At 47.4% G+C, this 17,500-nt stretch overlaps 1 protein-coding gene and 1 pseudogene across 2 annotated transcripts in view; both read right to left on the minus strand.

Moving 5' to 3' along the window:
- The window catches only part of LOC311149472 (uncharacterized protein), a gene marked incomplete at both ends in the record, with an annotated part of 790,865 nt that overhangs the window by 246,562 nt on the left and 526,803 nt on the right, over nucleotides 1-17,500 (minus strand). The window lies entirely within an intron of this gene.
- LOC311149440 (AMP deaminase 2-like) overlaps nucleotides 1-17,500 on the minus strand; it is a 48,938-nt pseudogene that overhangs the window by 22,797 nt on the left and 8,641 nt on the right. The gene's annotated exons all lie outside the window — the stretch shown is intronic.

Genomic DNA, 17,500 nt, shown 5'->3' on the forward strand with positions numbered 1-17,500 from the left:
AGAGAGAGAGAGAGAGAGAGAGAGAGAGAGAGAGAGAGAGAGAGAGAGAGAGAGAGAGAGAGAGAGAGAGAGAGAGAGAGAGAGAGAGAGAATTGAGACTCTGCATGCAGAAATCTGCAAAAATATCCTCTGTGTACAAAAATAATAATAATGCATGCAGAGCAGAATTAGGCCGATACCCGCTAATGATCAAAATCCAGAAAAGAGCCGTTAAATTCTATAACCACTTAAAAGGAAGCGATTCCCAAACCTTCCATAACAAAGCCATCACCTAAAGAGAGATGAACTTGGAGAAGAGTCCTCTAAGCAAGCTGGTCCTGGGGCTCTGTTCACAAACACAAACAGAGCCCCAGGACAACAACACAATTAGACCCACCCAAATCATGAGAAAACAAAAAGAGAATTACTTGACACATTGGAAAGAATTAACAAAAAATAGAGCAAACTAGAATGCTATTTGGCCCTAAACAGAGAGTACACAGTGGCAGAATACCTGACCACTGTGACTGACCCAAACTTAAGGAAAGCTTTGACTATGTACAGACTAAGTGATCATAACCTTGCTATTGAGAAAGGCCGCCGTAGGCAGACCTGGCTCTCAAGAGAAGACAGGCTATGTGCACACTGCCCACAAAATGAGGTGGAAACTGAGCTGCACTTTCTAACCTCCTGCCAAATCCTTCAGATTACACAGACCCACAAAGAATTACAAAACAAATCAAATTTGATACACTCACATATCTATTGGGTGAAATACCACAGTGTGCAATCACAGCAGCAAGATTTGTGACCTGTTGCCACAAGAAAAGGGCAACCAGTGAAGAACCATTGTAAATACAACCCATATTTATGTTTATTTATTTTCCCATTTGTACTTTAACTATTTGCACGTTGTTACAACACTGTATATAGACATAATATGACATTATAATGTCTTTATTCTTTTGAAACTTCTGAGTGTAATGTTTACTGTTAATATTTATTGTTTATTTCACTTTTGTTTACTATCTACTTCACTTGCTTTGGCAATGTTAACACACGTTTCCCATGCCAATAAAGCCCTTAAATTGAATTGAATTGAGAGGGGGGGAGAGGGAGAGAGAGGGAGAGATAGAGAGAGAGAGATAGAGAGAGAGAGAGAGATAGAGAGAGAGAGACAGAGAGAGAGAGAGAGAGAGAGAGAGATAGAGAGAGAGAGAGAGAGAGAGAGAGAGAGAGAGAGAGAGAGAGAGAGAGAGAGAGAGAGAGGGGTGTGCAGTGTTATGTTCGGTCGGCCTGCACCTTGCCAAATCAGATGTGCGTTTTTTCCTTTCTGCTATGCTTAGCCAACTCCACAGTGTCTGGCAGACAGTTGTTGTTCCCCAGCCTGACGGTCAAACAGTATACAGAGCAGTACAGAAACAGCAAGCCAGCCCAGTGCTTGAGGTCTGAGCTCAGCAGCTGTTTGTACTTCCAAAGGACCATTCAAGTTCAGCAGCCACGGCCAATCAACACCACTAAAGGCCCTTCCATAGAATTAGGAATTTGAATACTAGAAAGGACATGAACCTTCTTATGACGGTCCAAAGGTCAGCCATTTTGGTCAGGGAGTTAGCCAACCATGGTTAGCCAGTGTTGTGATAAGATATTGCGTAAAATAAATAATTTAAATAATTTATCTTCACTGTATGTTTCTTAGCAAGCTAGCCAGCCGGTTTTAGAGGAATGCTTCTATATTTTTTTCTAATTAACTGTCAATATGCCAACATTCCATTCAAACAATGCAGTCAATCCACAGCCGTACACTGGTTGAAATCAGTTGATGATAAGGACTTAGACAAGTTGTAATGCAGCAAGTGCTGATATTATCATATAATAGCACTTGCAGGTTTCCAAATTTTTTTTTGTTGACATTTATGGTCTGTTTACATATATTTTAGAGGCTATTGATATAGAAATTGGTATAAAAACCTGTATAAACTGTATTTATATTTATATGAGAATATTTTAGATTGACAATAATTCTAGTATATATATTTTTTTAAACATTTGTCATTTTAGCAGACGCTCTTATCCAGAGCGACTTACAGTTAGTGAGTGCATACATTTTCATACTGTCTGACATATCACATGCCTTAGATGAGAGATGCTAACATTAACATGAAGTGAATACAAAGTGGTTGAAAACAGTTCAGACAAGCAGACAGACAGACAGAGAGCCAGCCTGCCAGCCAGCCAGACAGACAGAGAGCCAGCCAGACAGACAGACAGACAGACAGACAGAGAGCCAGCCAGCCAGACAGACAGCCAGAGAGCCAGCCAGCCAGACAGACAGCCAGAGAGCCAGCCAGCCAGACAGACAGCCAGAGAGCCAGCCAGACAGACAGCCAGAGAGCCAGCCAGCCAGACAGACAGCCAGAGAGCCAGAGAGCCAGCCAGACAGCCAGAGAGCCAGCCAGCCAGACAGACAGCCAGAGAGCCAGCCAGACAGACAGCCAGACAGACAGACAGACAGACAGAGAGCCAGCCAGCCAGCCAGCCAGCCAGACAGACAGAGGGATATGATTCACCTTCGTGTCCCCCAGAGTTTATTTAGCGGTCAGCAGTGTCTGTGTGTGCAACAGTACTATTCTTCCCCCCCAAACAGCAGACTAGGATCTAAAATGAATCCCTGGTAGGATGTATGAGGGGCTGCTGCCCACCAGTATACGCACACACAGTGCATATGGTACCCAGGTCTTACAGTGGTATGATAGCTAGTACATTATAACTGTAGAGCATATACTTGGCTGTGTTGTCATTGAAACATGTGAATGGTCAGACCAGAGCGGGGTGTCGTTGTGAATGGTCAGACCAGAGCGGGGTGTCGTTGTGAATGGTCAGACCAGAGCGGGGTGTCGTTGTGAATGGTCAGACTAGAGCGGGGTGTCGTTGTGAATGGTCAGACCAGAGCGGGGTGTCGTTGTGAATGGTCAGACTAGAGCGGGGTGTCGTTGTGAATGGTCAGACTAGAGCGGGGTGTCGTTGTGAATGGTCAGACCAGAGCGGGGTGTCGTTGTGAATGGTCAGACTAGAGCGGGGTGTCGTTGTGAATGGTCAGACCAGAGCGGGGTGTCGTTGTGAATGGTCAGACCAGAGCGGGGTGTCGTTGTGAATGGTCAGACCAGAGCGGGGTGTCGTTGTGAATGGTCAGACTAGAGCGGGGTGTCATTGTGAATGGTCAGACTAGAGCGGGGTGTCGTTGTGAATGCTCAGACTAGAGCGGGATGTCGTTGTGAATGGTCAGACCAGAGCGGGGTGTCGTTGTGAATGGTCAGACCAGAGCGGGGTGTCGTTGTGAATGGTCAGACCAGAGCGGGATGTCGTTGTGAATGGTCAGACCAGAGCGGGGTGTCGTTGTGAATGGTCAGACCAGAGCGGGGTGTCGTTGTGAATGGTCAGACCAGAGCGGGATGTCGTTGTGAATGGTCAGACCAGAGCGGGGTGTCGTTGTGAATGGTCAGACCAGAGCGGGGTGTCGTTGTGAATGGTCAGACTAGAGCGGGGTGTCGTTGTGAATGGTCAGACTAGAGCGGGGTGTCGTTGTGAATGGTCAGACCAGAGCGGGGTGTCGTTGTGAATGGTCAGACTAGAGCGGGGTGTCGTTGTGAATGGTCAGACCAGAGCGGGGTGTCGTTGTGAATGGTCAGACCAGAGCGGGGTGTCGTTGTGAATGGTCAGACCAGAGCGGGGTGTCGTTGTGAATGGTCAGACTAGAGCGGGGTGTCGTTGTGAATGGTCAGACCAGAGCGGGGTGTCGTTGTGAATGGTCAGACCAGAGCGGGGTGTCGTTGTGAATGGTCAGACCAGAGCGGGGTGTCGTTGGGAATGGTCAGACCAGAGCGGGGTGTCGTTGTGTTCTGACAGTAGTGGTCAACCAGCGGCCAGTGGTGGGTATGACAGTAGAGCTGAGACCACCGGGCTTCTCTGTATCTAATCCAGCTGAGACCACCGGGCTTCTCTGTATCTAATCCAGCTGAGACCACCGGGCTTCTCTGTATCTAATCCAGCTGAGACCACCGGGCTTCTCTGTATCTAATCCAGCTGAGACCACCGGGCTTCTCTGTATCTAATCCAGCTGAGACCACCGGGCTTGTCTGTATCTAATCCAGCTGAGACCACCGGGCTTCTCTGTATCTAATCCAGCTGAGACCACCGGGCTTCTCTGTATCTAATCCAGCTGAGACCACCGGGCTTCTCTGTATCTAATCCAGCTGAGACCACCGGGCTTCTCTGTATCTAATCCAGCTGAGACCACCGGGCTTCTCTGTATCTAATCCAGCTGAGACCACCGGGCTTCTCTTTATCTAATCCAGCTGAGACCACCGGGCTTCTCTGTATCTAATCCAGCTGAGACCACCGGGCTTCTCTGTATCTAATCCAGCTGAGACCACCGGGCTTGTCTGTATCTAATCCAGCTGAGACCACCGGGCTTCTCTGTATCTAATCCAGCTGAGACCACCGGGCTTCTCTGTATCTAATCCAGCTGAGACCACCGGGCTTCTCTGTATCTAATCCAGCTGAGACCACCGGGCTTCTCTGTATCTAATCCAGTTGAGACCACCGGGCTTCTCTGTATCTAATCCAGCTGAGACCACCGGGCTTCTCTGTATCTAATCCAGCTGAGACCACCGGGCTTCTCTGTATCTAATCCAGCTGAGACCACCGGGCTTCTCTGTATCTAATCCAGCTGAGACCACCGGGCTTCTCTGTATCTAATCCAGCTGAGACCACCGGGCTTCTCTGTATCTAATCCAGCTGTGTGTGTGTGTCTGTCTGTGTGTGTGTGTGTGTGTGTGTGTGTGTGTGTCTGTCTGTGTGTGTGTGTGTGTGTGTGTGTGTGTGTGTGTCTGTCTGTGTGTGTGTGTGTGTGTGTGTGTGTGTGTGTGTGTGTCTGTCTGTCTGTGTGTGTCTGTGTGTGTGTCTGTGTGTCTGTGTGTCTGTGTGTGTCTGTGTGTGTGTGTGTGTCTGTGTGTCTGTGTGTGTGTGTGTGTGTGTGCGTCCAGCAGCAAAGACAGCAGATCCCTCCGCCACTGGCCCTGTCCTGTATGTATCTAATCCCCTAATGGCTGCTATATTTAGATCATCTAATGGTTACATAACTCCCCATCCACACAACACACACCAAGGGGAAACCGATAACCCCAACAGTAACATTTCACATGCAGATACATACTGTCATGGACAACAAGGGGCTCTGTGAGTTCTATGGAAATAATTCACCATGTGGTGTGATGCTTAACCATTACTGTGGTGTGATGCTGAACCATTACTGCGGTGTGGAAGCTGAACCATTACTGTGGTGTGATGCTGAACCATTACTGCGGTGTGATGCTGAACCATTACTGCGGTGTGATGCTGAACCATTACTGCGGTGTGGATGCTGAACCATTACTGCGGTGTGATGCTGAACCATTACTGCGGTGTGATGCTGAACCATTACTGCGGTGTGATGCTGAACCATTACTGCGGTGTGGATGCTGAACCATTACTGTGAAGTGATGTTGAACCATTACTGTGGTGTGGAAGCTGAACCATTACTGCGGTGTGGATGCTGAACCATTACTGCGGTGTGGATGCTGAACCATTACTGTGGTGTGGATGCTGAACCATTACTGCGGTGTGATGCTGAACCATTACTGTGGTGTGGATGCTGAACCATTACTGCGGTGTGATGCTGAACCATTACTGCGGTGTGGATGCTGAACCATTACTGCGGTGTGATGCTGAACCATTACTGCGGTGTGGATGCTGAACCATTACTGCGGTGTGATGCTGAACCATTACTGCGGTGTGATGCTGAACCATTACTGTGGTGTGGAAGCTGAACCATTACTGTGGTGTGATGCTGAACCATTACTGCGGTGTGATGCTGAACCATTACTGCGGTGTGATGCTGAACCATTACTGCGGTGTGATGCTGAACCATTACTGCGGTGTGGATGCTGAACCATTACTGTGTTGTGATGCTGAACCATTACTGCGGTGTGATGCTGAACCATTACTGCGGTGTGATGCTGAACCATTACTGCGGTGTGGATGCTGAACCATTACTGCGGTGTGGATGCTTGCCCATTACTGCGGTGTGGATGCTTGCCCATTACTACGGTGTGGATGCTGAACCATTACTGCGGTGTGATGCTGAACTTCAGCCAATCAGAATCTAGTATTGAAGGAAGCAGCAGTATATCCTGAGGATAATCATCAGGGGTCATCATAGATTGTGCTTGTATGGAACTACCCTTTATAGTGCACTACCTTTGAGGGCTCTGGTCTGCACTATAAATGGAATAGGCTGCCATTTGGGACATAAACATGGTACTATATGCTATTCTATTGACCTGGATTTGACCTGGAAACACAAAATGCCCCAGCTAAATGAAATAGGATAATGGTATCACCTTGATATTTGACTTCCACTCCATGAATATTTCAGCAGCTAAACACAGAACTGAACTGAACATACAGAAGACTCCCTTTTCAATCTCTGTCAGCTGGGGCTTGTGTTGTTGTTGTTGCCAACAGTCGTCAGGGATGAAGGATTAGGGTCAATATTGACATTTTTAGTCATTTAGCAGACGCTCTTATCCAGAGCAACTTACAGTTAGTGAACACATTTATTACTTTTTTATACTGGCCCCCCGTGGGAATCGAACCCACAACCCTGGCGTTGCAAACGCCATGCTCTATCAACTGAGCTACATCCCTGCCGGCCATTCCCTCCCCTACCCTGGACGACGCTGGGCCAATTGTGCGCCGCCCCATGGTTCTCCCGGTCACGGCCGGCTGCGACAGAGCCTGGATTCGAACCAGGATCTCTAGTGGCACAGTTTGCACTGAGACCACTGCGCCACTCAGGAGTATAAAAGTGGAAACCATCTGATGCTGACTGGGAAGAGGAGAAACAAAGGTCAAAGGTTACAACTTCCTGTTTTATTAACCTCCTACATTGCACTGTAGTTTTAGATGTCCCCGACAAACCTCAGATTGCTGTGAAATATGTTAGGCTCACACACTGAAAATAGTCTGCAGTGCTAATGCCAGGGAGCTAACTGATGTCTTCAGTTCTCAGGCAAGTCACTCTGCTTTAGTTACTTCCACATGCTGTACACATGGTGCAGCTGAGAGTTTCTCTTCCACAACACATCAGCATAATAATGATCAATCTGCAGAAACCTTCTGCATGGTCACCTTCACACAGAGCCTTTCACCTCCACACACACAGAGCCTTTCACCTCCACACACACAGAGCCTTTCACCTCCGCACACAGAGCCTTTCAACTTCACACACAGAGCCTTTCACCTCCACACACACAGAGCCTTTCACCTCCACACACACAGAGCCTTTCACCTCCACACACACAGAGCCTTTCACCTCCACACACACAGAGCCTTTCACCTCCACACATAGAGCATTTCAACTTCACACACAGAGCCTTTCACCTCCACACACACAGAGCCTTTCACCTCCACACACACAGAGCCTTTCACCTCCACACACACAGAGCCTTTCACCTCCACACACACAGAGCCTTTCACCTCCACACACAGAGCCTTTCAACTTCACACACAGAGCCTTTCACCTCCACACACACAGAGCCTTTCACCTCCACACACACAGAGCCTTTCACCTCCGCACACAGAGCCTTTCAACTTCACACACAGAGCCTTTCACCTCCACACACACAGAGCCTTTCACCTCCACACACACAGAGCCTTTCACCTCCACACACAGAGCCTTTCAACTTCACACACAGAGCCTTTCACCTCCCACACACACAGAGCCTTTCACCTCCACACACACAGAGCCTTTCACCTCCACACACACAGAGCCTTTCACCTCCACACACAGAGCCTTTCAACTTCACACACAGAGCCTTTCACCTCCCACACACACAGAGCCTTTCACCTCCACACACACAGAGCCTTTCACCTCCACACACACAGAGCCTTTCACCTCCACACACAGAACATTTCAACTTCACACACAGAGCCTTTCACCTCCACACACACAGAGCCTTTCACCTCTACACACACAGAGCCTTTCACCTCCACACACAGAGCCTTTCACCTCCACACACAGAGCCTTTCACCTCCACACACAGAGGCTTTCACCTCCACACACACAGAGCCTTTCACCTCCACACACAGAGCCTTTCACCTCCACACACAGAGCCTTTCACCTCCACACACACAGAGCCTTTCACCTCCACACACAGAGCCTTTCACCTCCACACACACACAAAGCCTTTCACCTCCACACACACAGAGCCTTTCACCTCCACACACACAGAGCCTTTCACCTCCACACACAGAGCCTTTCACCTCCACACACACAGCCTTTCACCTCCACACACACAGATCCTTTCACCTCCACACACAGAGCCTTTCACCTCCACACACAGAGCCTTTCACCTCCACACACACAGAGCCTTTCACCTCCACACACAGAACATTTCAACTTCACACACAGAGCCTTTCACCTCCACACACACAGAGCCTTTCACCTCTACACACACAGAGCCTTTCACCTCCACACACAGAGCCTTTCACCTCCACACACAGAGCCTTTCACCTCCACACACAGAGCCTTTCACCTCCACACACACAGAGCCTTTCACCTCCACACACAAAACCTTTCACCTCCACACACAGAGCCTTTCACCTCCACACACACAGAGCCTTTCACCTCCACACACATAGCCTTTCACCTCCACACACAGAGCCTTTCACCTCCAGACACACAGAGCCTTTCACCTCCACACACAGAGCCTTTCAACTTCACACACAGAGCCTTTCACCTCCCACACACACAGAGCCTTTCACCTCCACACACACAGAGCCTTTCACCTCCACACACACAGAGCCTTTCACCTCCACACACAGAACATTTCAACTTCACACACAGAGCCTTTCACCTCCACACACACAGAGCCTTTCACCTCTACACACACAGAGCCTTTCACCTCCACACACAGAGCCTTTCACCTCCACACACAGAGCCTTTCACCTCCACACACAGAGGCTTTCACCTCCACACACACAGAGCCTTTCACCTCCACACACAGAGCCTTTCACCTCCACACACAGAGCCTTTCACCTCCACACACACAGAGCCTTTCACCTCCACACACAGAGCCTTTCACCTCCACACACACAGAGCCTTTCACCTCCACACACACAGAGCCTTTCACCTCCACACACAGAGCCTTTCACCTCCACACACAAAGCCTTTCACCTCCACACACACAGCCTTTCACCTCCACACACAGAGCCTTTCACCTCCACACACAGAGCCTTTCACCTCCACACACAGAGGCTTTCACCTCCACACACAGAGGCTTTCACCTCCACACACACAGAGCCTTTCACCTCCACACACAGAGCCTTTCACCTCCACACACAGAGCCTTTCACCTCCACACACACAGAGCCTTTCACCTCCACACACAGAGCCTTTCACCTCCACACACACAGAGCCTTTCACCTCCACACACACAGAGCCTTTCACCTCCACACACAGAGCCTTTCACCTCCACACACAAAGCCTTTCACCTCCACACACACAGCCTTTCACCTCCACACACACAGAGCCTTTCACCTCCACACACACACAGCCTTTCACCTCCACACACACATAGCCTTTCACCTCCAGCATCCAACACTGACTCTGCATAATGCTGTATACATCTTACATCATCACACACTGTACAGTAAAATTCTCTCTCTCTCTCTCTCTACACAAACACACAGGCATGTCCACTGTCCACTCTAATCTGTCATGTCATACATACACAGTGCTGGACCCCCCCCCCCCCCCCCCCCGCTCCTGGTTGGCTGCTCTAGTGCCTCTGTTGTTCTATCTTCCTCATTTAATTGTCTGTGACATCGATCTGGATCGTACCATGTGGTGCAGAGGGGCAGGGGGGTGAGAGGCTGCATCACTCAGGAACGAGGCTGGAGTCTGTTTCTCTCTCATCACCCCCCTCTAGCTCCTCTTTAGCTTTTTCCCATGTTCTGTTTTGCTCTGGAGAAGGTTTAGGTGTGCATGCATGTGTATGTGTCTCTCTGTGTGTCTCTGTGTCTCTCTGTGTGTGTATGTGTCTCTGTGTGTGTGTGTGTGTGTGTGTGTGTGTCTCTGCGTGTGTGTGTGTGTCTCCATCTGTGTATGTGTCTCTATGTGTGTATGTGTCTCTCTGTGTGTGTGTGTGTGTGTGTGTGTGAGTGTGTGTATGTGTCTCTGTGTGTGTGTATGTGTCTCTGCGTGTGTCTCTGTCTCTCTGTATGTGTGCAAGTGTGAGCATGTGTCTCTGTGTGTGTCTCTGTGTGTGTGTGTCTCTCTCTCTCTCTCTCTGTGTGTGTGTGTGTGTGTGTGTGTGTGTCTCTGTATGTGAAAGAGAAGTCTGTTCAGGTCAGGGTTTGAGACGTGCTTGCAGAGAGCCAGCGGACAGCCAGGAGAGGATTGTGTAATTAAAAAGACCGCCCCCCTCCTCCTCCCCCTTCCCCCTCCTCTTCTCTCTCACATTAATACAATTAAAGGGCCAGTGTGTATTTATTTCACCTCTTGTCATTGGTGGAGCTGTATTCTCTCGGAACATGCAGTGATGCAGTGTTGTGATGTAAACACAAATGTCTCTGTGTCAGAAATATGTCTCAAGTTCCCAACGAAGTGATAATGTAGAAACAGCCAGAAAAATTTGAATTTTTCTCATCTGCCCTTTCAAGACACAGAGTAAACACATGATAACGTAGCATTATTTAAACACCATCATCAATATCTGAAAGTGGAATTACCTTTAAAGCAAACAGGTCAAATGTGGTGAATTCTGACGTCATGCTTCAAAAAGGGAGAAAGGAGAGGACATTGCTGATCTGTTTGAGGTCTGAATGATCTGATTAATGATCTGATTAATGATCTGATTAATGATCTGATTAATGATCTGATTAATGATCTGATTAATGATCTGATTAATGATCTGATTAATGATCTGATTAATGATTTGATTAATGATCTGATTAATGATCTGATTAATGATCTGATTAATGATCTGATTAATGATTTGATTAAAACTTAGTTGTTTTCCTCTCAACGTAGATGAGGAAAGAATGAATACGTTTCGTTCTTATCAATCAGCCAATCAAGAGGTTTGACCTGGTTCGTTCTTATCAATCAGCCAATCAAGAGGTTTGACCTGGTCAGGAGAGGACAACTGGTCCTAGACAATGGCCTCTGTCATTAGATCAGATGGACCTCTGTAGTTTTAGTTAGACATTTATTATAATCTTCTTGAACAGAAGAAGCAAAATGTGTCCATGTTTAGGTTGTGCATGTATGCATGCATGTATGTATGTATGTATGTATGTATGCATGTAATGGCCCATAGAAGAGACAGCAGTGGTCCTCAGGGCGTTGCATAACGTGTGAATAACCATGTCATTCCTTCTGAAAGAGACTTCTGACTGGGGTGGCCGATCCAGTTTCAATAGCAGCCCTGTCAGAAGAACAAAGCCAGAAGCTCTCTCAGGCATCGGAGGCAATCAGTTCTTCACAAAGCATCCCAGCTGTGAGAGGAATTCTATGATGCGTCCCAAATGGCACCCTATTCCCTATGGGGGCTCTGGTCAAAAGTAGTGCACTACATAGGGAATAGGGTGCAATTTGGTACACACACACACACTATGTCTATGGTAAGAGTAGTGTAGAACGCTCTTAAGGTTACATTGCTGTCTCTCGAGTGGCGCAGTGGTCTAAGGCTGTGCCACTAGAGATCCTGGTTCGAATCCAGGCTCTGTCGTAGCCGGCCGCGACCGGGAGACCCATGGGGCGGCGCACAATTGGCCCAGCGTCGTCCAGGGTAGGGGAGGGAATGGCCGGCAGGGATGTAGCTCAGTTGGTAGAGCATGGCGTTTGCAACGTCAGGGTTGTGGGTTCGATTCCCACGGGGGGCCAGTATGAAAAATAATGTATGCTCTCACTAACTGTAAGTCGCTCTGGATAAGAGCGTCTGCTAAATGACTAAAATGTAATTGCTGCACCTGCTCAATACACTGGAGGAGCCCACCCCCTGCTCTAAAGCCAATTTCATGCGCTCCGTATTGTAGCGACGTTAACTTAACACCTAGCGACCTCATCAAGAGGTTCGGATCTCTTTGATTAACAGCCAAGGTTTAATATAGACACAGAATAAATTGGTAACATTTTACTCAACACTGACAGGTATAAGGCATTATGATGCAGTTATAATGCAACACTGACAGGTATAAGGCATTATGATGCAGTTATAATGCAACACTGACAGGTATAAGGCATTATGATGCAGTTATAATGCATTATAAGATTTGTTCTAAGCTTGTATGCCAACATTATAATGTATTAGTATCATCTTATAAGGATCCTGCCCTTCTAGATGGTAAACCAGCACCTTGTGGTCTGACCACTGACTAACCCTGGAAACACGTCAATGACACTGGTCACGATGGGATCAGTCTGCATGTGTGTCCATCACACTCCCCCTAGTGTCCACAACGCTGTATTACACAGACAATGCAAGAGAGTCCCATATACAGTGTCCATTATGCAGCATGGCCGAAATTCAGACACAAAGACCAAAAAGCTCTTAAGGCAATTCAAAAACAGCAAGAATACTCACCTCATTCACAAACCACTCTCAACCCAACCACATAAAATACTTTGTTGTGATTAAGGTTCCTACTTTACCTCTGTCTTCTACCGTTTCCTCTTCCACAAAATAAACCAGGTACTTGGCTGTCTTGAGACATGGACGTGGAGTGAAGTAAAATGGTGGAACTAAACCGCCAGGGGTTCCCTATATCTCTACACCCCGTCCTCACCCCTCTATTAAGGGTGATAGCAGCAGGGAGCCTACAATAGGGGGCCACAGGTTAGTCACATGCCATTGACATAGGTAATCTTGAGGGTGGGCCAGAGAGAGAGAGATCCATAGAGCAGTAGTGCCAACGGAGGGGTGCCTGGGTAGAGAGAGAGATCCATAGAGCAGTAGTGCCAACGGAGGGGTGCCTGGGTAGAGAGAGAGATCCATAGAGCAGTAGTGCCAACGGAGGGGTGCCTGGGTAGAGAGAGAGATCCATAGAGCAGTAGTGCCAATGGAGGGGTGCCTGGGTAGAGAGAGAGATCCAGAGAGCAGTAGTGCCAATGGAGGGGTGCCTGGGTAGAGAGAGAGATCCAGAGAGCAGTAGTGCCAATGGAGGGGTGCCTGGGTAGAGAGAGAGATCCAGAGAGCAGTAGTGCCAATGGAGGGGTGCCTGGGTAGAGAGAGAGATCCAGAGAGCAGTAGTGCCAACGGAGGGGTGCCTGGGTATAAAGGGTCATTCTGTTTATAGACATCTGAATGATCTGGTGCGTGGGAGCTATTTGAATGATAATGCCCTCGAAGCCGGTGTTTGGAGGATATATTGGCACGGGTGTTGTTCGCTAATATCTACAATATATCCTCCAAACACCGGCTTCGAGGGCATTATCACTTTTATACAACGGGTTACCAACATATCCAAATAATGATTAATATATTTTCATTAAAAACATTATTTTGATGAATTTATTCATACTATTTTTAATTTAGTCATACTAGACCCAGTCGTTCAGTCTTTTTGTTCTGTATCTATGGACGCGACCCAGTCGTTCATTCTTTTTGTTCAGTATCTACATTTACATTTTAGTCATTTAGCAGACGCTCTTATCCAGAGCGACTTAGTTAGTGAGAGCATACATTATTTTTCATACTGGCCCCCCGTGGGAATCGAACCCACAAACCTGACGTTGCAAACGCCATGCTCTACCAACTGAGCTACATCCCTGCCGGCCATTCCCTCCCTTACCCTGGACAACGCTAGGCCAATTGCGCGCCACCCCATGGGTCTCCTGGTCGCGGCCGGCTACGACAGAGCCTGGATTCGAACCAGGATATCTAGTGGCACAGCTAGCACTGCGATGCAGTGCCTTAGACCACTGCGCCACTCGGGAGACTATGGACGCGACCCAGTCGTTCAGTCTTTTGGTTCTGTATCTATGGAAGTGAGCGGATTGGAGAATGGGAACCACTGTATGCGGTGCTCATTTAATCCCGGAGGACTTTGTTGATTTAGTATAACCAGTGAAAGGCAGGATTCGGAATGAGACTCTGACTGAAAACCAGGTGCTGTACCGAACGTGAATGTGAAGCCTGCAACCTATATTTCCTACTGACCTACCGGTACATTGTGAGTGTCAGCAGTGATGGAGATAAACCGGGTAAATTCAATGTGGATTCACCTAATTATATCGCTATTGGATTAGCTAGCTGACTCTCCCTCGGCAGGTGAAATGGCCTCTCCCTCTCAAGGCCTCTCCTTGGCTCTTCTTTGACTTTGGTAGCTAACTCAGCCATCAATCGGTAAGTCTCCGCTCTCTCTACTTTATATCTGCTGGCTTTTTTTGTTGTGTTCTGTGGGTTCCTGCCTGTGCTAGACTAGTTGTTCCAAAGATATTTATACCTAACTCAGTCTGTGATTGTTCTCTGGCTTACTACTTAGCTACAGTGGGGAAAAAAAGTATTTAGTCAGCCACCAATTGTGCAAGTTCTCCCACTTAAAAAGATGAGAGAGGCCTGTAATTTTCATCATAGGTACACGTCAACTATGACAGACAAAATGAGGAAAAAAAATCCAAAAAATCACATTGTAGGATTTTTAATGAATTTATTTGCAAATTATGGTGGAAAATAAGTATTTGGTCAATAACAAAAGTTTCTCAATACTTTGTTATATACCCTTTGTTGGCAATGACACAGGTCAAACGTTTTCTGTAAGTCTTCACAAGGTTTTCACACACTGTTGCTGGTATTTTGGCCCATTCCTCCATGCAGATCTCCTCTAGAGCAGTGATGTTTTGGGGCTGTCGCTTGGCAACACGGATTTTCAACTCCCTCCAAAGATTTTCTATGGGGTTGAGATCTGGAGACTGGCTAGGCCACTCCCTTGAAATGCTTCTTACGAAGCCACTCCTTCGTTGCCCGGGCGGTGTGTTTGGGATCATTGTCATGCTGAAAGACCCAGCCACGTTTCATCTTCAATGCCCTTGCTGATGGAAGGAGGTTTTCACTCAAAATCTCACGATACATGGCCCCATTCATTCTTTCCTTTACACGGATCAGTTGTCCTGGTCCCTTTGCAGAAAAACAGCCCCAAAGCATGATGTTTCCACCCCCATGTTTCACAGTAGGTATGGTGTTCTTTGGATGCAACTCAGCATTCTTTGTCCTCCAAACACGACGAGTTGTATGTCTTCCATTTCCTAATAATTGCTCCCACAGTTGATTTCTTCAAACCAAGCTGCTTACCTATTGCAGATTCAGTCTTCCCAGCCTGGTGCAAGTCTACAATTTTGTTTCTGGTGTCCTTTGACAGCTCTTTGGTCTTGGCCATAGTGGAGTTTGGAGTGTGACTGTTTGAGGTTGTGGACAGGTGTCTTTTATACTGATAACAAGTTCAAACAGGTGCCATTAATACAGGTAACGAGTGGAGGACAGAGGAGCCTCTTAAAAAGAAGTTACAGGTCTGTGAGAGCCAGAAATCTTGCTTGTTTGTAGGTGACCAAATACTTATTTTCCACCATAATTTGCAAACAAATTCATTACAAATCCTACAATGTGATTTTCTGGAAAAAAAAATCTCAATTTGTCTGTCATAGTTGACGTGTACCTATGATGAAAATTACAGGCCTCTCTCATCTTTTTAAGTGGGAGAACTTGCACAATTGGTGGCTGACTAAATACTTTTTCCCCCCACTGTAGTGTATGTGCTGTTCTATCATTCTACCTTTCCATTCTAGATATTCTAATTCTATTTCTATCACAGGAGGCTGCTGAGGGGAGGACAATTCATAATAATGGCCCGGAACGGAGCGAATGGAATGGGAACCAGGTGGTAACCAGGTGATGTATTAGATACCATTCCACTCATACCACAAGCCCGTCCTCCCCAATGAAGGTGCCACCAACCCCCCTGTGATTTCTATGGTTCTAGATCCCAGAACAAGTCAGATAGATCCTCTGTTCTGTTCTGTAGTGGTGATGCAGGTCTGATAAGCGTGCTGTGCATATGGTAGTACAGCATAGTTAATCCTCTCATTCAGTTATAGGGATCAACAAGGATCAGAGAATCACTGGTGTAGTAAGCCTACAGCATATTTCAGTCCAACATAGCGAGACTGTCTCTGGGTCTACTGAAATAGCCAAGAGTAGAATATGGTTTGAGTCTGGCTTGAATCTCACCATTTTGTGGAAAACTAATGATAGCAAAACTGCAACAATTCTATATTTCCTTTTTAAGAACCATCTAGCAAAAAAATGAAAATCACTGAGCGTAAGGAATCCATGGTGCTTTTTTTGGGATACAAAAAAATATTGTTCAAAAAAATTCCCCTCCATCAACAGGTCTCTAGCTCCCCCAAACTGTTCAAGGACAAACGTCGCTCATGGAGAGGCTGCCTTCATTCATCATATTCCCTACACCTACCACATGGACTGAATGCTTCGATGTAAACAGGGACATGATCCCAGTTATAGAACAGAATAATACATCCTGTTAGGTAATTGAGTAACTGACAACTGACATGTGCAGCAACATCGGTCTGCATCAGTAGCATCATTAACATAAGTAGCAGGTCCAACTTGTAAAATAGATTTGATCTTAATGAGAATAACCTGCATAAATAAAGGTTGAAAATCCTTCAGTTCATACTGCATCCTCTCATTCTTCATCACTCATACATACACAACACACACTCAGTCACAGATAACATGGTATATAAACTACCCACTACCCCTCCCTCCCCTGGTCCCTCTCCTTACATGGGCTGGTTGAGTACTGCAGGCTTCCCCTCTTCCTGAAGGGGGACTGGGGTCCAGACCCTGCTCCTGGGGACAGGTTGGAGGACATGTTCCCTGGCTGGTTCAGTCAAGAAAGAAAAGAGCAGCAGCACGGCACGGTGGAGGGAGAGTCAGGGAGCTACGACAGAGAGAGAGGAGAGAGCAGAGAGGAGAGAGAGCAGAGAGAGAGCAGAGAGAGAGAGAGAGGCAGAGAGCAGAGAGAGAGAGGCAGAGAGCAGAGAGAGAGAGGCAGAGAGCAGAGAGAGAGAGGCAGAGAGCAGAGAGAGAGAGGCAGAGAGCAGAGAGAGAGAGGCAGAGAGCAGAGAGAGAGAGGCAGAGAGCAGAGAGAGAGAGGCAGAGAGCAGAGAGAGAGAGGCAGAGAGCAGAGAGAGAGAGGCAGAGAGCAGAGAGAGAGAGGCAGAGAGAGAAAGAGGCAGAGAGAGAGAGAGAGAGAGAGAGAGAGAGAGAGAGAAAGAGGCAGAGAGAGAGAGAGAGAGAGAGAGAGAGAGAGAGAGAGAGCAGAGAGAGTCAGAGAGCAGAGAGAGAGAAGCAGCACAGATGCTGAGAGAGGCAGAGAGCCGGGGGTGTGTGTGTGTG

Source organism: Coregonus lavaretus (assembly GCF_964263955.1).
Source record: "Coregonus lavaretus genome assembly, chromosome: 22".
Taxonomy (NCBI): domain Eukaryota; kingdom Metazoa; phylum Chordata; class Actinopteri; order Salmoniformes; family Salmonidae; genus Coregonus; species Coregonus lavaretus.